At 48.4% G+C, this 24,651-nt stretch overlaps 1 pseudogene; it reads left to right on the top strand.

Moving 5' to 3' along the window:
- The first annotated feature begins 1,737 nt into the window (after positions 1-1,737).
- Positions 1,738-1,835, top strand: LOC118758972 (U6 spliceosomal RNA; annotated as a pseudogene).
- Positions 1,836-24,651: the final 22,816 nt, after the last annotated feature.

The following is a 24,651-nucleotide window of genomic DNA, read 5'->3' as shown; positions in this document are numbered from 1 at the left end:
AGTTGTGGATGTGAGGTTTTAATAATTATACCTCGGCACAGACAGCCTGCAGGATAAAGAGGCTGACATCCTTTTGGTCTCTGGGGACCCATTTTTGATGAAATGGACTGTTGTACTTAAACGTCCCACATTTCTACCAATGGGAAGAGCTGGTAGAAGCAGGGAAGAGCAGAAAGCTAGAGATGCAAAAGTTGAGAATCCAGAGAACACTTGCCACCTTAGGGGCCACCACTTTCCTGGGTCCCCTGCTGTCCCGAGCAAGCAAGCCGGCAGCCCTTCTGGGCACACCCACCCTAGCACTTGCAAGTTAACCTGTGAATCTGCAGAATTTCTGTGTGAGTGGCTAGCAGGCTGCAGTCCAGCCAGAGAGGTTGGGGCATGGAGGTAGTGGCTAAAATTGTGTTAAACACATATATACAGCAAGGACGTCATGTATTTAAAAAAATTATTGTTTAAAAGGCAGAGTTACAGAAAAAGGAGAGGCAGAGAATCTTGCATCTGCTGATTCACTCCCAAATGGCCACAACAAGTAGGGCCCAGACTTTTTTTCTGGTGGTACAGGGGGTCCAAGCACTTGGGCCATCCTGCTTTCCCAAGCACATTAGCAGGGGAGAGAATCGGAAATGGAGCGGTTGTGAATCGACCCAGTACCCATATGGGTTTCCAGCATCACAAACACGTGCTTAATGTGCTATACTTAACACCAGGCCCCATATCATGCATTTTATTTATTTTTTGCAGTCTAGTATTAGATTTTATTTCTTCTTCTTTTTTTTAAAGTATGTATATGATGACCACTCTAGGCAATGCAATCACAGTTCAAGCACACTCTGGGAACAGAACTATTGCTCTTATATTACTGACATGGAAGTGAAGGCCCCCTCAGATTTCCCTCACCTATCCAAGGGCGTTGTGTTTCATCACTCTGGGCACCCGCAGACAAGCTAGAAGAATGCAGCCAGGTCTAGAGGAGACTTTGAGAAGACCACAGACCAGAGCCATGTTTGTTCATTACTTTACAGTCTGTGGGGAATAGCACTGGGTTAAATGTGCCACCAGCACTTTCCATTTAGTCCAAAATGCTTTCTCCTAATAATTTTTCTTGTTTCCATGTATAGAAGTAAATGAATTCTGTCCAAATTGGAGGCAGCCCACCATCTTTGACCCTGAGAAGCCTTGCCTGTTGCCTCCTGGGCCACCTCACTGGTCTGCCCCATGTGACGCTGCTTCCCTGGCTGACCTGTTGACTTGGAGACCTTCCATTTGCTTCCGTGTGGACAACAGAGCCCCATGACACTACTCTGATGAGTTTCCTGCTGGACTCCGAATCCAGCAATCTGAGTTCAAAGCTCGATGGGATTTTACTGTTTAACTTAAAATTTTTAAATTTAATTTTTTATGTTGTTTACGTAGTTGGCAAGAATGCATGCCCGTGAGGACCACTGTTTAGGGTGGGGAGGGTTGAGGTATGGGGGAAGGTGGATGGGACAGATTTTCTTCCATTTCTGGGCAGGGGGAGCATTATGCATTTTAAAACCCCTCCCAGGGGCTGTGCCATTGCCGGCATCCCTAATTTGATCTTAATGAGATAAGTATGTATATTACTGCTAAAATAAGAAAATAAAGGGAGTGGGTTTTGTGACATAGCAGGTTAAATCACAGCTTGGGACATCTGGTTCTCATATCCCAGTGCAGGTTCAAGTCCCAGCTGTTCCACTTCCAATCCAGCTTCCTGGTGTGCTCACTTTGGGCAGCACATACACTAACATTGGGACAATACAGAGATTAACATGGCCCCTGCGCAAGGATGATGCCAAAATCAGCTTCCTTGTAATGCCTCCTGAGAGGCAGCAGATAATGCCTCAGAATTAGGGCCCCTGCTACCCGTGTGGGAGAGGTGGGTGGGGTTCCTCTGGCCACCCCTAACTGCTGTGGGAATTTGGGGAATAAACCAGGATATGGGAGCTCTCTTCCTTTCTGTGTCTGTCACTCTGCCTTTCAAGTAAGTGAAAATAAACACTTGAAATAAAAAATAAAAACAAAAAACCACCACCATTAGAGGGCACTATTTATTTATCGAAAGATAGCTTTGGCTTGAGACTGTAGGAAATAAACTGTATTTTCTTGCATTCTATACAGTGTGCTTTTGTCCTTTTCTAGGGTAACCTTGGCTGAGCCTTCTAAAATGCTGCGATGCCTGTGATACTTAGTCTTTTTTTTTTTTTTAAGATTTATTTTTTATTTTATTTTTTTTTTAAATAATCTATTTTATTGTGTTGTTGTTGACAATCTTTACATAGTTAATTACAGTTAAAGAAAGAAAAGGAAAGAAAGAAAAAAAAAAAAGGGTTCAGGGGGATAGGGAAGTGGGCAATACTATTATGTCCATATTGTTTCCATCTTGTATCTGAGGTAAAGGAGGATATTGAGGGAGAAGCCCCACCCGGTTTCCCGCCCACCCCGAGTCCCGGATGTGGGGCATGCTCTGAGATATGTGCTCAAGTGGTGTCAATAGTTCTCCAGTTATGAATCGCTGCCAGTTTTGCTCAATGAGGTCGTCCACTGATTGATATGGTCCATCATAAAGTCTCCGTTTGCCCCATTTTTTACTGCTAACATGTAGCTGAGATGAATGATTGATCTGCTCTGTCTTCTGTCTTTTCTTGATTAGAGTTCTGAGTCCAGCAGTTCGATTGGGGAGATCTCCAAAGAAACTTTGAGGTATTCCCAGACTAGTTTCTTGTGTGTTCTAGCAAGCACAGATTTATTTTTATTGGAAAGGCAGGTGTACAGAGAGGAGAAGAGACAGAGAGGAAGATCTTCCATTCTGATGATTCACTCCCCAAGCAGCCACAACGGCCGGTGCTGCGCCGATCTGAAGCCAGGAGCCAGGAACTTCCCTCCGGGTCTCCCACGCAGGTGCAGGGTTCCAAAGCTCTGGGACATCCTCGACTGCTTTCCCAGGCCACAAGCAGGGAGCTGGATGGGAAGTGGAGCTGCCGGGATTAGAACCAGCGCCCATATGGGATCCCTGCGCGTTCAAGGTGAGGACTTTAGCTGCTAGGCCACGCCGCCGGGCCCTAGAATCAGTCTTAATGTATGCATCTCATCTATTTTAAGCAATTAAAATATACCTCATGGGTTTGGTGCCATGGCTTCATAAGCTAACCTCCGGCCTGTTTAACCTGCATCCCATGTGGGCACCAGTTTAAGTCCTGGCTGCTCTACTTCCAGTCCAGCTCCCTGCTAAAGCACCTGGGAAAACAGCAAAGGATGGCCCAAGGCCTTAGGCCTCTACATCCACGTGGGAAACCTAGAAGAAGCTCCTGGCTTTGGAACCAGCCCAGCTCTGACCATGGTGGCCATCTGGGGAATGAACCAGAAGATGGGAGATCTCTCTTTATCTATGATTCAGACTTTCAAATAAATGCATCTATAGATCCTTTTTTTAAAAATGTACCTAGTTCTATTCCAGGTAAATAATCAGGATACAGAGAATGAGTCAAGGACCCTGCTTCATTTTTTTTTTTTTGTATAAATTTTATTTTTGATACTTTTTACATATTTGATCAGGGTGCAAGGGGTCAAGAGCTAGAGGAAAGCGGGTGAAACCATTGTTCTAGCATTCTGTTTTTCCTTTCTGTATCTGGGGGGGAGGGGAGAGATAAGAGGAAAAGCCATACCCAGCCTCCCAACCATCCCAGGGTCACAGATTAGGGCATGCTCCAAGGGTCCTGCTCAAGTGGTTTTTTGATAGTTCAACAGTTCTGTGTTGCTGCCAGTCTTGCCATTCTAGTCACAATGAAATCTCCAGACTCCACTGGGTGACATAGTCCACCTTAGAGACTGTGCTTGCCCAGGTATAACACTTGGCTGGGGTAGTTGATCAATTTGTTCTGTCCTCCATCCTTAGTTATAGTACCAGGTGTCCTCTGCAGACTGCAGTGTACTGCCATATCATCCATATCCATCTGGATATGCTGTCCATTGCTCTATCTAAGCCACTGAGGAGGCCCAGCTCTGTTACATGCATTCTGTGATCAAACCATGGAACCTACAATTTTCTCCATGGTTGGACTTGTGAGTCCAGCGGTTCAGTTGGGGGGGATTCCCAAAGTAACTTCATCTGAGGTGATCCCAGACCTGATTCTTGGGTGTGCTTGCCAATATAGGGTTCATCACAGTCCATTGCCCAAATCGGCCTGTGTGCACGCTGTTAATCAAAATGGCTGAATCAGTTGTCTCTAGCCTTATCTTCTACACAAACTAATGGGTGTTGCAGTCCAGCCCGATCCTGCCCACCGCACACTTGCCCCTCACTCAAACCAGTGGGAGTTGTAGCCTAGTTGGAGTGACCTGCAATAATCCCTATCAGGCCTGCCCCGTGCCCTGGTTCCTGTGCTTGCCATTATGTACAGCAGACTGGTCCAGTCTGTCCCACATCCCATTTAGCTCTCATACATGCCAATGGGCATTGAAGCCTAGTTCAACCCAACCAGCCCCACTATCCAGCCCACACATGTTCTGCAGGTGCCACTCTCTGCCTAGTCATACCTGCCCCTAATCCTGGTTCTCATACTCACCAGTCAGAGTGGCTATCCAAGAGGGAGGTACCCACTATTTCCCTACTGGGCCCATACCACTCCTGGATCTTGCACTCTCCACAGAGTTTTCCTCCTGTGCCAGCATCTGCTAACTGATGCTGTGGCAAAGCCCAACCAACCCTTACCCACTCTGGCTTATGCATGTACAGTCAACCCAGCCTGGCTTGTTCCTGATCTAGCTTACATGCAGGCCAACAGGTGTTGTAGCCCTATCCGGCCTAGTCTGCCCCAGTCCTAGCTCTCATGCTCACCAGTGGGAATGGTGGCCCAGTAGGGGAGCTCTCTGAAGCCCCCCTACTGGGTTCACCTACCCTCCCCCGGGTCTCACATGTGCTGGTTGGGTTCTGCATCCCAGTCTGGTATGTATGGCCCGCCTCACCTCAGCATTTGCAAATGGGTGCTGTAGGCTGGCCCAGTCTGCCCCCAGTTCCAGCTCATGCTTAAGGGGACTACAGCCTAGTCCAGCCCAGCCAGCCCCCAGTCCTGGCCCTCATGTGAACTGGCTGGTATTGCAGTTGGACCTGGTATGACCCGCATACCATTCTGGCTCTTGGATTTGGCAGGAGGTGATAACAAACTGGCCTAGTCTGGCTTGCCCCAGACCTGAGCCAAAGGTAAGCCCAAGGGACCCATAACCAGGCCTGGTTTGGGCTGCTCCCTTTCTTGGTTCTTATGCTTACCTGCAGGAACTGTGTCCTGACAGAGGAGTTGCCCAAGCTCCTCCATCAGAAGATTTCCCAGTGCCGGATCTCACACACACCAGTGGGTCCATGGCTAGCCCTACTTAGTCCCAGCTCCTGTTCTGGCCGGAACAGTGGCCTTTCCTGACTGGCCCTCACCCATTCTGGTTCTTACTGTTGGATGTTACAGCTTAGCCAAGCATTGTCCATCCCAAGACAGCTCACACATGGCTTAGCAGGGACAGAGACTTAGCCCAGCCCATCCTACTCACCCTAATTCTCCTAAGCTTCAAGGGGTGCTGGAGTCTTGCCCAGGCTTGCATGCCCCAGAACCAGTCCATATCTGTGCTGAGGGAGACTGCATCCATGTCCAGACCAGACTGCATTCCCAACTCTGGCCCCTGTGCTCACCAATGGGATCCACAGCCCAGCCTGGGCATCCCCTTTGTTCCCCAACCAGGCCTGATCCCAGCCACAGATCTCACATGTGCCAGTGGTTGCTCTGACCTAGCTTGGCATAGCCCCTCCCCTGTCTTGGACTTTGCCTTCAGATGCTGTAGCCTGGCATGAACTGGCTTGGCCCCCCAGTCTCAACTCCTATTGGCAGGTGCTGCAACCTGGACTTGTTCAGTCTGCTCTTATATCTGTTTAATGCAAACCAGTAGGTGTTGCAGCCTAGCCTGGAGTGACCTGCACTCCGTCCTGGTTTATGCACTTGCCAGTAGGCTATGGTTTGTTTGTCCCCACCAGGTCTGCCCCCTTTCACACTTGCCAACAGATGGAATTATCTTGCCCAGCCTTCCCAACACTCAGTGCTAAAATGTGCTCATCAGTGGGAACTATGACCCATTAGGGGAGTTTCCCAGATTCCCCTACTCAGGCTACTCCAAGACCTAAATTTCACACATGCCAGCGGGTTTTTGGCCCTTACCTGACATGGCCTGCCCCATCCGTCCTGGCCTTTGTATGAGCTGGTGTGGCCCGGCCCACCCACACCCTGTTTTAGGGTGCTTGTGTGGGTGTTGTAGCCTGGACCTGCCCCACTTGTTCCCTGCCTCAGTAACTGACCATTGGTGAGTTCCATGGTCATGCATAGCTCAGCCCATCACCACCCCAACTCTCAAGCTAACCAGCAGGTCTTGCAGTTCCATAGGGTTTAGCCTACATATTCCCCACCGAATTCAGCCCCCGACCTGGTTCTGTATGCTGGTTGCTGTCAGTCTAATGTGACCCAGTGATCTGACACTCACTGTCAAGTACTGGGATCTAGCCTTGCCAGACAGGCCATAGCTTGCGTGTATGCTGGCATGTTGTAGTCAGCCATGTTCCATGCTAACAAGCCAAACCCAGGACTCCCATGACCCATATAGATCTTCAGGTTACTCTCTCCAAACCACCAGGTCTCAGTCCCCTCACTTACCTGCAAGTACAGTGGTCCTGTTGTTGAGTGTCCTTCGGGATTCATTCCTCAGCTACACATACAGTGGCTTTAACCATGGATGTCCCTAGGCAGTAATTCCATACCCCCAAGACCTCAGAACTTGCCAGCAGGTGAAAGTCCACAAGCTCAGGACCCTCCCCCTGCGTAACAGCTGTGGATGGGGAGCTAGGATCCCCAGCATGAAGCCTAGGCTGGTACAGGTACCCCCAGCCACAACCACATGGCTGAGGGATCCTGTCCTCTGTGCCACTGCTCAGACTTACCTGGATTTTGCCCACCAAGATGGCGGTGGTGGGCGGAGCTATGATCCTGAGTGTGCCCAGAGCTGTCTGAGATGTGTCCCCAACATGGTCACTGTGGACAGAGGAAATTCTTGGACCTTGGGCTTAGATAAGGCCAGGACCCTCCCCCTGCCTAACATTGGTAGATGAGGAGCTAGGATCCCCAACAGGATGCCTGGGCTGGTACGGGTGTTCCCAGCCACAGCCACGTGGGTGGGTGATCCGGTCACCCGTGCCACTGCTTTGACTTACTTGATTTTGGCCTGAACCCTGCTTCTTAGGGAGCTCACATTTCAATAGGGAGAGAAAAGTCAGGAGAGAAATGTCACGTGGTACTAGATAAAGCAGGATGAAAGGGACAGAAACTTCAAGTCTCTCCTTACACCATGTCTCCTGATGCGTTGCAGTCACCTCTCAGGACTTGCTATGAGGCGTGACTGGGTAGGCCTGGATCTGGGGCTGAGAATATGCATTTCAACCCTGCACACACAGGCTGAGCAGCCCCAAGCTTGGCTTGCACCATCCTTCCTTGTTTTTGTAGGTGCAGGTGTTTTCAGTCCACATCCCTTTTTTGTTCATATTAACACCAGTGTATTCCAGGGTATCTGTTTAAGCAGGCCTCTCAAAATAACCATGTCTGTAGGCTTCAGTTATGCAGTGACCTGTCTTAAGCCTTTCCCCAAATGCTGACTTCTTGGACCAGAGATTCACCCCTGTACAGGGGCCATGCATTCACAAGGCTGTCTTGGGGGGAAGAAAAACCCTACAGAGGATTCATGTAGAAAGGTTCTAAAAAGGGCTGATTGGAGTGCATCTTGAGGGAGACTTTTTTGGCTTTTTAAAAGACTTATTTATATGAAAGAGTTAGAGAGAAATCTTCCACCTTCTGGTTCACGCTCCAAACTGAACAGGACTGGGCTGGGAATTCTCTTCGAGACTCTCGTGTGGGTGGTAGGGATTCCAACAATTGGGCCATCCTGCACTGCCTTCCCAGCACATCAGCAGGGAGCTGGATAGGAAGTAGAGCAGCCAGGACACAAACCTGCATTCGTATGGAATGTTGTTGTTGTTACGCCACAGTGGCAGACCTGGGAGGCTTGTTTATAAGGGAGTGGAAAGAACCCTTTTTTATATATTTAAAACTTAAGAGTCATTTAATTTTTTTTATTTACTTGGAGAGCAAAGAGAAGCAGACAGATGAAGAGAGATCTCCCATCCTCTGATTCACTCCCCAGATACCCATGATTGCCTGGCCTGAGCCAAGCCGAGCCGAAGCCACAGCTCAGTGTGGGCCTCCCCCATGCGTGGCAGAGATCCACCACCTGGTCAGCGTTGGGGGAAGCCTGGCACACAATCACGCCCTCTGGTGTGGGGTGGGAGTGTCCTAAGTAGTGCCTTCACCCCTGCACACCCCCTCCCCTGCCAAGAGGAGCATCTGTAGCAGGAGCCATGTTAATGGTGATCCTATGTCACCCATGTTTTTGGGTGATACTGAGGAACATGTTTTGTCCCACCAAAGCCACAGCTGGAGTTGCCCGCCCCTCAAAGTGGTGGGGTTTCCGAGGATAATTGGTCCAGGGCATTTTCCAGGAGGCTGCTGCAGCTGTCCCCCAGGTGAGGAAGAAGGGATACACCACAGGAAACAGCGACAGCAGGGAAATGAGGGATGAGTTCATCCCAGCATCCGAGGAGGAATCTGGGCCCAGGGCCAAGGCCAGTTTCATTCCAGGCTTCAGGCAATAACCTTGAACACATTCAGCTGTGCCTGGAAATGTTCTAGGTCCCAGCCCTGCTATGGAGTTGTGGGGGGTGGGGGACGGCCTACAGCTGGCTGGGCCTGGACACCAGGGAGCAGGGCTGGTGGGGGCTGGGGCAGCTTAGCTCTTCAATGAGGGGAAGTACATCAAGGAAGGAGGCTAAGTGTTGCCAGAACCATTTTAGTCCATTATGTTGATTTCACTGCCACAGCTTAGGGAACTGTTTTGAGGCCACAACCCCCTTTCCACTCCACCAGGGCAGGGGTGCTGTCTGGGAAAGGCAGCACTATCAGAGGGATGGGTGTGTTTGGTCCCAAGGCCCTGGACACAAAATTTCACTCCTTTCTGCAGGAAAAAAAAAAGCCCCTATCACTACAGGGTGTGGCAAGAGCTTTACTCCATCGGATATGAGCTGCCAGGGCGCTAATGAGGACGTCCTCAGAGGCGTTAGCCCCATGCCCTTGCATCCTGCCAAGGAAACATGTCGAAAGGGAGCTCGCACAGGGAAGATAATGGAGGCCACCCCAAGTAGCCCTGGATGAGATGTGGGTTCAGTAGACATGGAGGGGGTGCACTGGGGCCCACCATGAGCCCTGAGGCGGCACTGGACACAAGGGCCTTGAAATAACACCTCACTAGCCTGACTATACAGGGAGCCCATAATGACAAGTTGTCCAACTGAGGGTCCTCTTCAATGCCAGGATTTAATAAGAGACACTGGTAAACATTCTTGAGGTATAGCCCGCTAAGGCGGGAAGTGAGGAGCTTAACTTGGTGTTTTATTATTTATTTATTTATTTATTTATTTATTTATTTATTTAAAGATTTATTTATTTTTATTACAAAGTCAGATATACAGAGAGGAGGAGAGACGGAGAGGAAGATCTTCCGTTCCGATGATTCACTCCCCAAGTGACTGCAAGGGCTGGTGTTGCGCCGATCCGAAGCCAGGAACCTGGAACCACTTCCAGGTCTCCCACGCAGGTGCAGGATCCCAAAGCTTTGGACTGTCCTCGACTGCCTTCCCAGGCCACAAGCAGGGAGCTGGATGGAAAGTGGAGCAGCCGGGATTAGAACCGGCGCCCATATGGGATCCTGGCACGTTTGAGGCGAGGACCTTAGCCACTAGGCCACACTGCTGGGCCCCTTATTTTTTTAAAGGTCTATTTATTTTTATTTGAAAGCCAGTGTTACATAAAGAGAGGAAGAGACAGAGGGCTTCCACCTGCTGGTTCATTCCCCAAATGGCTGCAGTGGCTGGGGCTGAAGCCAGGAGCTGGGAGGTTCTTCCAGGTCTCCCACGTGTGTGCACGCACTTGGGCCATCCTCTGCTGCTTTCTTAGGCACAGTAACAGGGAACTGGATTGGAAATGGAGCAGCCAGGACTCAAACCAGCACCTGTATGGGATGCTGGTACTGTAGGTGGAGACTTAGTGTGCTGTGGTACAGCACCAGCTCTTGGTGTTTTACTCTAAAAATGAAAGCTCTTGATGACTTAAGTGACATCAAGTACGCAACGGTAGTAACTCTAGGGAACGTGTTTTGAGCTGCAGACACTTCTGAGTGTTTGAGATCTCTCACTTGCTGACTCCCCCCAACAACCCTCTTGACATGGGGATTATTAATTTTCTCCACTTTACCATGATAAAGGTGAAACCCAGAGCAGCTAAACACCCTGGCTGAGGGCACACAGGTAATAAGTTGGGATGCAAACCCTGATCATCTTATCCAGCTCAATATGAGGCCTGTGGCTGGACCCTGAGGGCCCACTGTAAGCTAACTGGTGCTGTAATGGGATCCCAGCTTCGGAATGAAAGGAGGGACTCTGTGAGTAGGCAAACAACATGAAGTGTCCAGCCAGCCCTTTAAGACACCTGAAGATTGCTCCACAAGTCCAGTCCAGAGGCAGTGATTCAAGGCACAGGAAAACCTTTTTCTCCCTTTCCCAAATGCTGGGGAACGTTTCTTGAACAAGCACTACATGTGGTAGTTATTTATTTGGTTTTTTTTTTTAAGATTTATTTATTTTTATTGGAAATGCAGATATTCAGAGAGGAGGAGAGACAGAGAGGAAGATTTTCCATCCGATGGTTCACTCTTCAAGCAGCCACAATAGCTGGAGCTGAGCCAATCCAAAGCCAGGAGCCTCTTCCAGTCTCCCATGTGGGTGCAGGGTCCCAAAGCTTTGGACTGTCCTCGACTGCTTTCCCAGGCCACAAGCAGGGAGCTGGGTGGGGGAAGCAGGGCCTCCGGGATTGGAACTGGCGCCCATATGGGATCCTGGCACATGCAAGGTGAGGACTTTAACCACTACACTATCGTGCCAGGCCCTATTTATTTGTTTTTGAGAGGCAGAAAGACAAAAGCTCCCATCCATTGTCTCATTCACCCAACAAGCACAAGCCAGGGCTGGGCCAGCTTGAAGCCAGGAACCCAAAGCAGCTCTCATGGGTGATATAGGGACCAGTTAGTGGCACAATTACAATTGCCTCCTAGGGTCTGTATGGGCAGGAAGCTAGAGTCAGGGGCCAGACCCTCTAAGGCAGCATGTGGGTGTCTTAACCATTAGGCCAAATGTCCCTGATCACAGAACTCAGTGGGTTTGTGGTTACTACTGGAAGACAGAGGAGTCCAGTTTGTGAGTATCTCTGGATAAGGAGCCACCATCTTGGATTCAATTGTGTATGTCTGTGGTTTACTGTCACTAAAATATACGGAGTAACCATTTGAGAAGAGCAGGTGGTGATAGGAGAGGGTGAAAGGAAGAGAAGACGCCTTGGTATTGCTAGGGAAGGAAGCAGACAGCGGACCTCTGCTGGCTACCAGTGACGCAGCTGCACACGGACAAAAACCCTGCCTTCTGTAAGTGCGTGCCTGTGTCTACACCTGCCAGCTACCTGGCTCCTGATGAGCCAGAGGAGACAGATACACCGTTTCTTCTTTTAGATTCATTTATTTTTATTGCACATATATATATAGAAAGGAGGAGATAAAGAAATATCTTCCATCTGACAATTCACTCCCCAAGTGACTGTAATGGCCGGTGCTGCGCCAATCTGAAGCCAGGAGCCAGAAGCTCTTACAGGTCTCCCATGAGGGTGTAGGGTCCCAAAGCTTTGGGTCGTCCTCGACTGCTTTCTCAGGCCACAAGCAGGGAGCTGGATGGGAAGTGGGGCCACTGGGATTAGGACCAGCGCCGTATGGGATCCCGGTGCGTGCAAGGTGAGGACTTTAGCCGCTAGGCCACAGCACCAGGCCCACATATGCCCATTTCTACAGAGAAGCAAGCCATGGTCCCAGGGGTGCCGATTTGGTGAATGACTATTCAAGCGGGATGCAAGCAAGCGCTCTGGATTCTCCTTGCAAGGATCCAGCCGCCTTAGCTAGGGTTGGCGCCAGTGATAGGAAGGGCATCACATGCCAGCTCCGTATGTTAACAATGACAACGGGCCCAGCTTGAAACTACAGGGGGACAGCCAGGTGGGCTGACACGCAGGACGGTGACCAGGCAAGTGCTGAGTGTTGGGGAGGGCTGCAGCCTGACATGCGGGAGCTGTGGGCCAGCGTACCCCAGAACAGGCTGGGGCTGCGCTCTCACCCCTCCTCAACCATATTTGGTCAAGGCTTGTTGGCCTCCCCGTCCAACTTCAGCTCCAGACTCTCAGTTACTGCTGTGGAAAGGGGGACGAGAAATCCATGATCTTCTTTAAAAAGACACTTGTCCTACTAATTAATTTATAATCCATTCACTTGAGCCCAGTTTAAGACCCCATTTAAACAAAAAGATTGGTGTGTTTGAAAGGCAGACTTACAGAGAAAGATTGGTCTTTCATCCACTGGCTCACTCCAGTGATAGCCAAAAGGTCAAGGCTCAGCCAGGCCAGGAGCAGGGGCCTCATCCCGGCCTCTGTGTACCGCTCGCTGCCTTTCCCAGGCCGGGAGCAGGGGCCTCATCCCGGCCTCTGTGTACCGCTGCCTTTCCCAGGCCGGGAGCAGGGAGCTCAGTCAGAAGCCGAGCAGCTGGGCACAAACTGCTACCATGTCCATTCCCCCACCCCTAGAGTCTTCTGATTATTTGATTCTCTTTTGTTTTTCATTTAACTACCTGACTGGGACACATACCTCAATTGCCTCATGCCCTAATTAAATCCATTCAAATAAATCACTAGTACTTCATGCAGTCTTGAATTCTTTTGTTGTTGTTGTTGTTTACTGTTAGTTTTAATTTTAGATGCTAACAAAGTTAATCAGAGTGGGATGGATTAAGGGTTAGGGAAAAGTGGGTGTGATCATTGTTTGCACATTTTCCATTTCTCTTTCTTGTTTTGGGAGTGGGGGGATAAGGAGAGAATGCACACTCAGCCTCTCAACTGCTCCAGTACCCAGGGATGGAGAACAGCCACCCGATATCAAGCCAGGGTCCCAGTGTGGCACAAATTCCTAGGGTTCTGCCCAGGTGGTTTCAATAGTTCTGAAATGTCAGTCTCACCAATCTAAGGATGAGGGAACCCTTTCAATGTCCATTGGCTGACAAAGTTAACCTCAGAGTCTTCACTCGCCCAGATATTTGCTGTCATTGTTTAGCTGGGATAGTTGTCCAATTTGTTCTGTCCTTCTGTGATGGTATCAGATGTCCCCTGCAGGGCTCAACGGGCTGCCATATCTTTCATGTGGAACTGGGCCAGCTGTCTGCTACTCCATCTTTTCCACTGAGGAGGACCAGTTTTTTAAGGTGGACCCGCAAGACCCCTACCCTTGGGACTTACAGCACCAGCATCCACTGTGCAGGCAGGCCAAGGACCCAGGCCAGGCAACACGGGCCCTGCTGGACCCTACCCCCACCCCTGGAGCTCATGGACCTGGCACCCATCACCCCCTGTCATGGCTCACCTCAACTCAGCATCCACCAATGGGTGCTGAAGCCTGGCTCAGTCCAGCTAGCCAGCCCCTAGCCCTGGTCCTGATGTGAACTGGCTGGTGTTGTGGCCTTACCTGGCCCCTCCTGCACCCCATCCAGGTTCTCAACCAGTGATGCAGTCTTGCATTTTTTTTTATTGTACTTCTGTTTATTATTATTATTTTATGATACAGTTCCATAGATTGTGGGATTTCCCTTATCCCCTCCCTAATTCCCTCCCCTCACTGAATTCCCCTATATCATTACTATATTATAGTTCTTCATACACAGTCATATGTCCATCATTTCCAGCATGGACAATGGCAGAGAGTCCAGCATCCTATTGTCAAGCTATAATTAATAGTTTCATTGGGGGTCCATCTTTGTCTGGAAGTAGACATGCATACTGCATTGTACCCTCACATCTGGATGTGATAGTCTCCATTACACAGTTACTATACATCCCCTTAAATGAAAAGCTGCAATACAAAATCAACAACAGGGATTCTTTCCATATTCTTCGCACCTGCTAGGGTTACAGTGGATTTTTCCATATTTTTAAATGACCTCTAGTTGGATTTAGCTGCTTTCTCATGGCTTTCATTTGGCTCTGTGAATGATGTGAAGATACCTGCTAATGCCATGAAGACAGGTGGGCACAACCCCATGTGTACTCCAGGGAAGGGGAAAACAAACATGAAAACATAAGTGCTTCTGTTATCAGGAAACTTGCTTCAGAGAGAGAGTACTGTCCGTTGTAAGAGGAAAGAGAAGAAGAAAGCATTAAGATGAAGAAATGAGATAAGAAAAAACAGTTCGCAAGCTCAGTTTGGGTAGTTTTTTTCGGGGGGGGGGGGCCTGGCCACCGTTCACGTAGTTCTAGCATACGCCACCAGGGGGCAGGCGTGCGCCAACTATAGGTTGGTTTGGGTGTTGAAGATTTTGTCTGGGATTTGCTGACAAGGAACACAGCAGGGGAAGGAATCAGCAGGTGGACTGGCCTTACCGGAGCCCGAGGGGCGGGATTTAGACGGCCTGGAGAATCCATGGAGGCCAGCTGTGCTTTTTTTTTTTTTTTCTCCCCAGAAACAGAGGATTTTCATCTACTGGTTCACTTTTCAAATGCCTACAACAGCTAAGGCAGAGCTAGGTCAAAGCTGGGAGCCTGAAACTTCTCCCACATGGTGGCAGGGACCTAACCACTTGAGCCATTACCTGCTGCCTCCCAGGCACATTAGTAGGAAGCTGGAGACCGCGGTTAAGGTCAGGTTATCAACCCAGGCGCTGCTGTGTGGGACGTGGGCATCTTAATCACTCGGGCTACACGCCACTTCTTCACTGGCTCCCCTGAGCTTAAAATTGCCACTTGTACCTCCACAATGTTTCACAGGTCTTTCTCTTCTTTTCCTTTTTTTTTTTTTTAGCAATACAGTAAGAAAACTTAAAACACCATTACTATAACTCTTCTTTCATTTCTTTCTGATTTTGTGATTCCTGACCCTCTCTGTGCTGAAGGTCTACAAGTCCTATGATCTTCCACCAATTTCCATCTGTAATTCACTCTGAGAGGCAGAGACAGAGAGCTCCCATCCCCCAGAGGCCACCTCTGTCTGTAACTTCTTTTAAAGATGCCAGCCCTGTGTGCTGATTAGATTAAATCTACACTCCCCACCCGTCCGCTTTCTCACCCCTTGGGGCTGGGCTGGTGCCCTGACCGGGTCAACAATCATTTCTGTGAGCTCAGACCTGTTTACCGAAGCCCCAGCTGCTGGCAGGGGCCTCCTGAGGACTGACAGGTGCTCCCCATAGGGCTCAACAGAACTGTGTGACCCCAGGGTGAAGGATCCTCTGGGATGAGCCAGATCCCAAAAGAAGGCAGACGCCCCAAGCCTTACCCAACTCCAGGCTCAGGCCTCCTGTGTTTCTCTCTCTCTCTCTCAATCTCTCTCTCTCTCTCTCTCTCACAGTGGGTGCTTCAAAGTATAAGTACCTAAGGCCTTGGGAAGCCCAGTAGTCCATAATCCAGGTTGCAAGTACCAAGTCTCTGTGTGATGGCGAGCATTCACTGCATATGGCTGAATTCAGGTGCACCTGCTTCCCCGAAAGCCGGAGGTACAAGGCCAGAGATCTGGGGTGCCCCTCTGTGGGGGCCAGATGTGAACAGCTTCTGTCTCCTGTCACACCTGCTTTGGAGATGCCCCCACACACATTGCCACCTCCTCTTCTTTCTCAAAGGGAACCTGTACCCCCAGGAGCCTGGCTCAGCCTGCCCCTGCCACTTGAGCCAAGCAGGCTCCGCAGCCTCCTTTCTGTGCTTTAGGAGCTGCTCTCCAGTGTTTTGGGTTTTTTTTTTTTTGTCTTGTTTTCCTTAGGGAGTAGTGCTTGCCACACTCTGTGCCTCTGCTAATGAAGGAGCCCTTTGACAAGATATTCTAGGTTGCAACTTGTCATAAAAATAAAACAAAAACAGAAACAGACATATCACCGGCTTAAAGCAACAATGTCCCTTAAAAGAGGAAATTACAAAGAAAATAAGCCTATTTCTCATTGTTGGGGCAAGAATAGATCTGAAGAGCTGACACTGCAGTACAGCTAGTTAAGCGCTGCTTGTGATTCCAGTACCCCATATTGGAGCATTGGTGCAAACCCCAGCTGCTCCACTTCCAAACTAGCTTTCTGCTGCTTTGCCTGGGGAGGCAGTGGAAGATAGTATAGGAACATGGGCCCCTGCCACCCTGTGAGAGACTTAGAAGAAGTTCCAGGCATTCGACTGCACTAGGGCTGATCCAGTTTCAGCACTGCTGAATTAGTCTTCCAGTTTCTTTGAAATTCTGAGCTCAGAGCCTGGCCCAATGTGTCTACCAGATGACTGGATCTGTGGCTTGTTGATGTTGCATGTCACCTGGTGTAGGAGGACATTGTGGCTGTAGGTCAGTGAGAACAGGATTACAGTTGGTTGGATAATATTTGGAGGAGAATAACCAAATGGCTACCTTTTGTATACCTTATTTGATATCATCTGCATATGTATATGAGAACACCTGGTGGAATATGCAAGACAAAAGGAGTTCCAAACAAGCATTAATGGTTTTGTTGATAAGCTCAACACCTCCTCCCTTATCCTATATGACCCTCAGAGTATAAAGTCTGATGCTACTAATAAACCTCGGCTTTTGACCATCAGTCAGGGTCCACGCGTGTTATTATTGGCTCCGTGCACCAAGTCCATCGCTGCGGGACAGCGACAACCTGGCCTTGAAACTAACAGAAAGGGCCCATTGTGGGGCTGGCACCATGGCTCAACTGGCTAACTCTGTATCTTGAAGTGCTGCCAGAATTCTATATAGGCTCCAGTTTGTGTTCCAGCTGTTCCACTTCCCATCCAACTCCCTGCTTAAGACTTAGGAAAACAGCAGAGGGGGGTCCAAAGCCTTGGGACCCTGATCCTGTGTGGGAGACCCAGAAGAGGCTCCTGGTTTTGGATCCACTCAGCTCTAGCTGAGTGTTTTGGGGAATGACTCAGAGGGTGGAAGATCTTTCCCTTTGTCTCTTTCTCTCTCTCTCTGTAAATCTCTTGCCAATAAAAAATGAATTTGTTTTTTTTTTAAGATTTATTGATTTTATTACAAAGTCAGATATATGAGAAGAGGAGAGACAGGGAGATCTTCCGTCCAATGATTCACTCCCCAAGTGACCACAACTGCCGGTGCTGCGCCGATCCGAAGCTGGGAACCAGGAACCTCTTCCGGGCCTCCCACACGGGTGCAGGGTCCCAAAGCTTTGGGCCGTTCTCAACTGCTTTCCCAGGCCACAAGCAGGGAGCTGGATGGGAAGTGGAGCTGCCGGGATTAGAACCAGTGCCCATATGGGACCCCGGGGCGTTCAAGGCGAGGACTTTAGCCGCTGGGCCACTGTGCCGGGCCCAAAATAAATAAATTTCTTAAAAGGAGACTGTTACTGTTGTACAAGAGTGCTTGAAATGTTGATGGGAGGGCCTGGCTCAGTAGCTAGCAGCTGAAGTCCTAGCATCACACCTCTGGGATCTCATATAGGTGCCGATTTGTGTCCCAGCTGCTGCATTTTCCATCCAGCTTCTTCCTTGTGGCCTGGGAAAGCAGTTGAGGACAGCCAAAAGCCTTGGGACCCTGCACTTGCATGGGAGACCTAGAGTAAGCTCCTGGTTCCTGGTTTTGGATCGGCTCAGCTCCAGTCATTTGGGTAGTGAACCATCGGGTGGAACATCTTCCTCTCTGTCTCTCCTTTTTTGTATATCTACCTTTGCAATAAAAATAAATAAGTTTTTAAAAATTGTTGATGGGAAAAGAAGCATTATGAAAAAATGCGTATCAAAAAATTGCATCAAAATAAATAAGCCTGGGGACCAGTGTGGTAGCTGGTCTTTCCAGGTTTGGCTGTGGGCAGCCTGCAGCAGTACACTCTTTGTCACATTCAGAAACCCACCACTTCCTCTGGCCCTGTTCTCTCTGGTCACTGCCAGTTGGCTTGGGGTAGGAGGTAGGGGAGCTGCTGATGGGGCAGTTCAAGTTCTTGGCCAGTCTTCATGCACGGATCCTGAAACTTGGATGGGCAGGTGGTGGAGTTGGGACCCAGCAATGGGTCCTTGGCCTTTGGGGACAAGTTAGCTCAAACACTCAGAGACAAAGAGCTTTGGTTTTGTTGAAATGGCCCTGAAAGCCAGCCCGTACCCGGCAAGATAGCACGAGTGCAGGGTGGGGTCACAGAAGGGAAGGCCACTTCAGCGTTAACCTCAGTGCATCTGTGGACAGAGTCTCTCTTAGATCAACCAACCCCTCTCTCTATTATTCATATTTTTGCCTGCCTCACCCAGAGTGAAGCAGCATGCTCCTTAGAATCACAGAATGTAGGATTGGCGGGGACCTGGAGAAGTGATGTAGCTCAGCATTCTTCTGACCCAGTGGGGAGGGTCACATCCAGCAGGAAGATGCCTAGCTTGCAGATATACACCTTCTGCCCTGTAATGCTGCTTTGATGGACTTCTAGTAGATTCCACACCAGACCCAAGGCTGCCTGACCTTCCTACCCATCAAAACTCCGGGACCCTGACAGTGGAAAAAGCTAATCATCTTATGGTTGACTTAGAAATCATGTATCTAGAAAAGACAGGTTTAGGATTGAGAAAGACAGTATGTCCTAGTAAAACATAGAAACTGTGAGCCATCAATGACTCAGGGGAATGTGACCACACAATCAGCCACACTCCCCTAACACATCAGGGTTGTCACAAGCCTCTGAAGGGAGGTGTGCTCAGTCAGCTCCAAAGGGGCACTGAGCACCTGTCACCAGAAACTAGCAAGCGCTAACCTTTAATACCGAAACTCAGCCCTGTCATCAGCTCCTGGTTTCAGGCAGCGTCTTGAAAGCAAATCGTCCTTGGGGCCAGCATTGATGTGTAGGGAGTCAGTCTGTGTGTCTTGTGAGTGCTAGTTCCTGTCCTGGATGCTCCATTTTTGATCCAGATCTCTACTAATGTTCTTGGGAAAGCAGTAGATGATGACTCGAGCACTCGGGTCCCTGCACCCATGTGGGAGACCTGAAGAAGCTCTTGACTTTGGCCTGGTTCACCCTTGGTCATTGCAGCCTTTTGGGGAATGAAACAGCACACGGAAGATCTCACTCTGTCTCTCACTGTTCCTCTATTACTCTTTCAAATAAAAAAGAAAAACCCTAAATCTTAAAAACAAAACAAGCAAACAAACAACCAGGCAAATCATCCTCTTAGAATAAATAAATCTGAAGACATCAAACTATAGCAGATACTTTAGTCCTAAAAACTCCATCAAGGAACTCACCACCTGTGTGACTGCAGCAAGAATGCGGCTCCCCGAGGGATACACGTACAGAGGTTAAAGCCATCAACCGATGCAGAAGCAGTAAGTGCAACATCTTGCAAGACTTACAGAGACTGGCATTTGGGGACAAAGATGTCAGCATCTGAAAACTAAACCCAAAGTCCAGAGTTTGATGCAGCGGCTAAATTGATACCTGGGATGACTGCATCCCACACTGCAGTGTGTAGTTCAAGATCTACGTACTGTGCTTACAATTTCTTGCTGATGCTCATCTGGGGAAGCAATAGGCAATGGCTGAATACCGGGTTTCTGCCATTCAAATTGGAGACCTGCATTGAGTGCCAGGCTCCTGGCCCAGACCCGGCCCAGATTTAGCTGTTGTGAGATAGAAGATGAAGGATCTTTTCTCTCGCTCTCTCTCTCGTTCTGTTTTTCAAATAAATAAGTAAATGCACAAGTTCTTTTTTATTTTTAAAGGATTTATTTTGCTTGAGAGACAGAGACAGATCTTTCATCTACTGGTTCGTTCTTCAAGTGGCCGTAATGGCCAAGGCTGGACTGATACAGAGCTGGGAACCAGGAGCTTCTTCTGGGTCTCCCAGGTGGGTGCAGGTTCCAAGGCTTTGGGCCTTCCTTGACTTCTTTTCCAGGTCACAGTCAGGGAGCTGGATCAGAAACAGAGCAGCCAGGACTTGAACTGGTGCCCATAAGGGATGTCAGTGCCACAGGCAGATGCTTATACCTTCTATGCCATGGCGTCAGCCTCCATAAATAATTTCTTAAATGAAAGAAAAGGAGAGTAAATGGCCAGAAATTGAGAACAAGCAAAATTAAATGCATGAGTACAGGAACAGCTGATAAGTAATGAGTCTGTGGAACTCAAGGCCAGACACCAGAGACAGAGCGGCTCCAGGGAAGACATACTAGCTCATCCTCTGGAGCCTGAAAAACAGTTTGCACCTACTTACAACACTGAAAATGCTCAAAGCAGGAGGACACTGAAGCTAATGATCATTAGAAGGGGAAAAAAAATGAGGTGTTTAAAGATTTCTCTATTGGCCTGAATAAACTCTGAAAATATGTAACACTTCTTTGGTGTTGGGACAAGGTTTGGAGAAGAGAAGTGGAGATCCAAAAAATTCCAGAGGAATGGCCAGCCCTGTAGTGTGGCGCAGTAAGCTGCCACCTGTAACAGTGGCATCCTATATAGCACCAGTTTGAGTCCCAGCTGTTCCACCCCCAACCCAGCTCCCTGCTAATGTGCCTGGGAAAGCAGTTGGTGATGACCCAAGAGCATGGACTCCCTCCCACAAGGGAGACTCAGAGGAGAATCCAGGCTCTTGGCTTTGGCCTAGGCTACTCACAAATGTCACGGCTATTTAGGGACTGAACCAATGGCTGGAAGACCTCTCTTTGTAGCGCTGACTTTTAAATGCATAAGTAAACAAATCCAGAGAAAGCTGAAATGTTGCAAAAACTGCCTTCCTGGGAGCCTCAGTGAAAGCACCAACAATCAAGAACTCAAGCACGTCTCACCAAGACTTGGTACATTTCAAAGTACTTTCACACAGCATCATCCGTCTGTGACTAACAAGGAAAATGCCAATTCGCGGCCTGTGAGTGCACTCTTCATGCCAAGTTCTTTCATTTCAAAATGCAACTGTTCCTGTACACTCAAATATTTGTACTGCCTTCCTCTTGTCCACTTCCCCCATTACATAAGATGCCTATTGACAATACAGTTTCTTTCCTGAACTCTTTTGCACCCTTTCAATTTTTTGATTCTGAATTATCCTATAGGACTTTGTTACTCAGTATGCTGGGATTTTCTTCTTCTTTTTTTTATTTATGCACTGTCTTTTAAAAAGTGTTGATTTCTTTGAAAGGCAGAGAGAAAGAGACAGAGAACTTCCATCAGGTGATTCTCTTCCCCCAAATTTCCACAACAGCTGGAGCTGAGCCAGGCTGAAGTCAGGAGCCCAGAACTCCATTCTGTCACATGGATGGCTGGGATCTAAGTACTTGAGCTGTCTATATCCCATAGCAGGGTGCCTGAAATTTAACTCCCAGCTCCACTTCTTGACTCTAGCTTCCCACCAGTGCAGATCCTGGGAGGCAGCAGGTGATGGTTCAAATTATTGGGTCTCTGCCATCCTTATGGGGGACCCAGATTGGGGTCCCAGTTCTCGGCTTCTGCCCAGCTCAGCCCTGATCGCTGTGGGTGTTTGAGGGGTGAACCAGCAGGTGGAGGATCTCTATCTTTCTGTCTTTCCAACTCCCTCTGGCTCTCTGCTTTCCAGTTATATAATTATATATGTACATAATTAAAGAAGTACATTAGGACTTCTGGTAAAGACACGTGAAGTAGGAAGACATTATCTTCAGAAATAAAACTGGGTGTAATTTAAAAAGAAGCTAAGGCAGCAGCAAAGGGGCCCAAGCCTGCTTGGTTTTCTTCTTCACCTGTTAAACAGTCCATAGTTGCCTTTTAAGAAAACTGTACACCACGCAGCTGGCGATGTAAAAGTTAATCATCTTTCTGGAGGAAAGTGTGATATTTGAAAAGTTAGAAAACTGTACCTGTCTCCTTTCTGACAGATCATTGTGATCATAGCTGAATTTTTGTTGTTATTCCCTTTGTTTTAGAGGAAGGGTGAGGCACAGTTGCCAAAGGAAGATGATATTGTTCAAAGACTCAGATTCAAAACGGGCTGGCACTGTGGCATCCTATATGTATGCTGGTTCCAGTCCCGGCTGCTCTACATCTCATCCAGCTTCCTGCTAACGCACCTGGGAAGACAGTGGAAGATGACCCATGTTCTTGGGCCACCTCACTCACATGGGAGACCTGGAAGAAGTGCCTGACCCCTGTCTTCAGCCCAACCCCAGCCATTGTGGCTATTTGGGAAGGAAACTAATGGATGGAAGATCTCTCTCTCTCTCCCCTCTTTCTGTAACTCTGTCTTTCAAATAAAAAGAAACAAACAATCAGGTTTAGTTGGAAATCACCCGTATAACTGCAAAACTAGGAGACATAGCATTATCGATTGTAGTGTAGTCTTTTCCAAAGATTTAACAGGAGAATATGGGGAAGATAAACAGCCAAAAAAGTGTGTGTGTGTGTGTGTGTGTGTGTGTGTATATGTATTAAGGTGAGAAGAAATAGATAGAGATGAATGTGGGGAGAGAGACTAGAAACAGTTCACTAGGGCCGGGTCTGGACTGGAACCAAAACTGCTAGCCAGGAACTCAGTTTAGGTCTCCCACATGAGTTGTGGGGACCCAGCTATTGGATCCATTGACTGCACATCAGCAGGAAGCTGGAATCAGAACTGGATCTGGGACTCAAACCCAGACTCTCTGATATGGGATGAGGGTGTCATAAACAGGGTCTTAATAGCTGCACCCTAATAGGAAATGTTAGTGGGAATACAAATGGCCTTGCCTTTTGAAGAATCAAATGAAAAGAGATTGTCAGTAAAAACAAAAACAAAAAGAAGTGAGAGAATGCTTTTGTAAGTGATGCACTGTATTGTAACATCATCAGCATACTTGTTGACTTACAATGACATAAATAAACACAAAAATATATAATGATGTGTCAGCAGCCCCTGTATGCTCCAACCTAGGAGCTGGAATGATGTGTCTGCTAAATCTGAAGTATCTAAACACAGTGCCAGAGAAGCTAAGCAGCAAAGCGAAAGCTAATGGGGAAACAATCCTTTAGGGGTGGACAGACCCCAGTCACACTGCCTTCCTCTCACATTGGAATGTTCAGGCTCAATTTCTGGTTTGAGCTTCCAGTTAATGCAAACCCTGGAAAGATGTGGTGTTGGCTCATGTCACAGGGATCCTGTCAAACATGTAATCTAGTAATCTGGTTATCTGATTTGAGTTCCTGGCACTCATCTTTGGTCAAGCCCAGGACCTACTGTTGTGGGGAGAGCGAACCAGGGACAGAGAGCTCTCTTTCTCTCCCTCAAATAAACAAATATGTTTCAAAAGGTTCTTGTCAACATTGCAGACTATGGGGCAGTTCTTAGATTGGAACCACTTTAAGACTCCTAAGCAGGGGCTAGTTATTTCTTGGGCAACCTCATCCTAGACAACATTTCTCCTTATTCACCCTCTCAGACTTTTTCAACTTTGTTTTCTGTTGCATCTGAAAATGTCCTCATTTTTTTTTGAATAGCGAGATTGTTTTCTGTACCCAAACTGATGGGAGATGAAGCTGACCATCTGGGATGAGCTTCCTCCTCTCCATGTCCAGGACACAGAGTGCTGAGCTGCCTCCTCCAGGCTGCCATCCCCAGCCCAGCTAGGAGAACTTCCCAGCATTGATTTCCCTTTCACCTTATTTTTCCTCTGTTTTAAGTTGCATTTCTCAGACTGGTAAGAAAACAGGAAGTGCTAGGCTTCCTCTCCAGGGCATTCAACTAAATGGATGTGCTCACCATATCGAAAACAGGAGCCGGAAAAGAGAGAAACACACCCAACCTCCAGAGCACAGAGCCCTCCCCTACCCCCATGCCCTGGTGCCTTTTCCGCACTGGCACTGGCGCCTTCATGGGACTCTTGCTGAGGGTGCACTACTCTGGGCACCCCAGGGTGCAGGCCAAATTTATCCCCATTGAAAAAAATTTTTAAATTTTCATTTTTATAAGAGGCAGAGCACTGGAGAGAGGGAGAGAGAGAAGAGAGAGAAAGAGAGAGAGACAGAGGACTCCCAAATGGAGCACTGGTTCACCTTTCAGACAACCAAAAGTCTGCCCCCATTGAAATCTGGTTCAGCCATTTGCTGTGCCTGTGTGCTCCGATTAGATCCTTATTTTTGGAGATCTGCGGAAAACTGTCTCCAAACTGAGATTGGCTAGTTCCATCTCTTAAAAAAACAATAACTTTTGCAAATTTTAAGTTTTTTTTTTTTTTTTATTTGAAAGGCAGAATTGACAGAGAGAGAATCTTCCAGCTGCTATGTCTCTTTCCCAGGTGACCGCAACAGCCAGAGTGGAGCAAACCCGAAGCCAAGAGCTTCTTCGAGGTCTCCCATGTGGATGGAGGGCCCCCTCATGGGAGTGTATGGCCGAAGGACTTGGGCCATCTTCTACTACCTTCCCAGGCACATTAACAGGGAGCTGTATTGGAAGTGGAACAGCTGGG

This window comes from Ochotona princeps, chromosome 3, assembly GCF_030435755.1.
Source record: "Ochotona princeps isolate mOchPri1 chromosome 3, mOchPri1.hap1, whole genome shotgun sequence".
Classification (NCBI taxonomy): domain Eukaryota; kingdom Metazoa; phylum Chordata; class Mammalia; order Lagomorpha; family Ochotonidae; genus Ochotona; species Ochotona princeps.
Note: the sequence above shows the minus strand (reverse complement) of the source record. Positions and strands in the feature narration are given on the sequence as shown.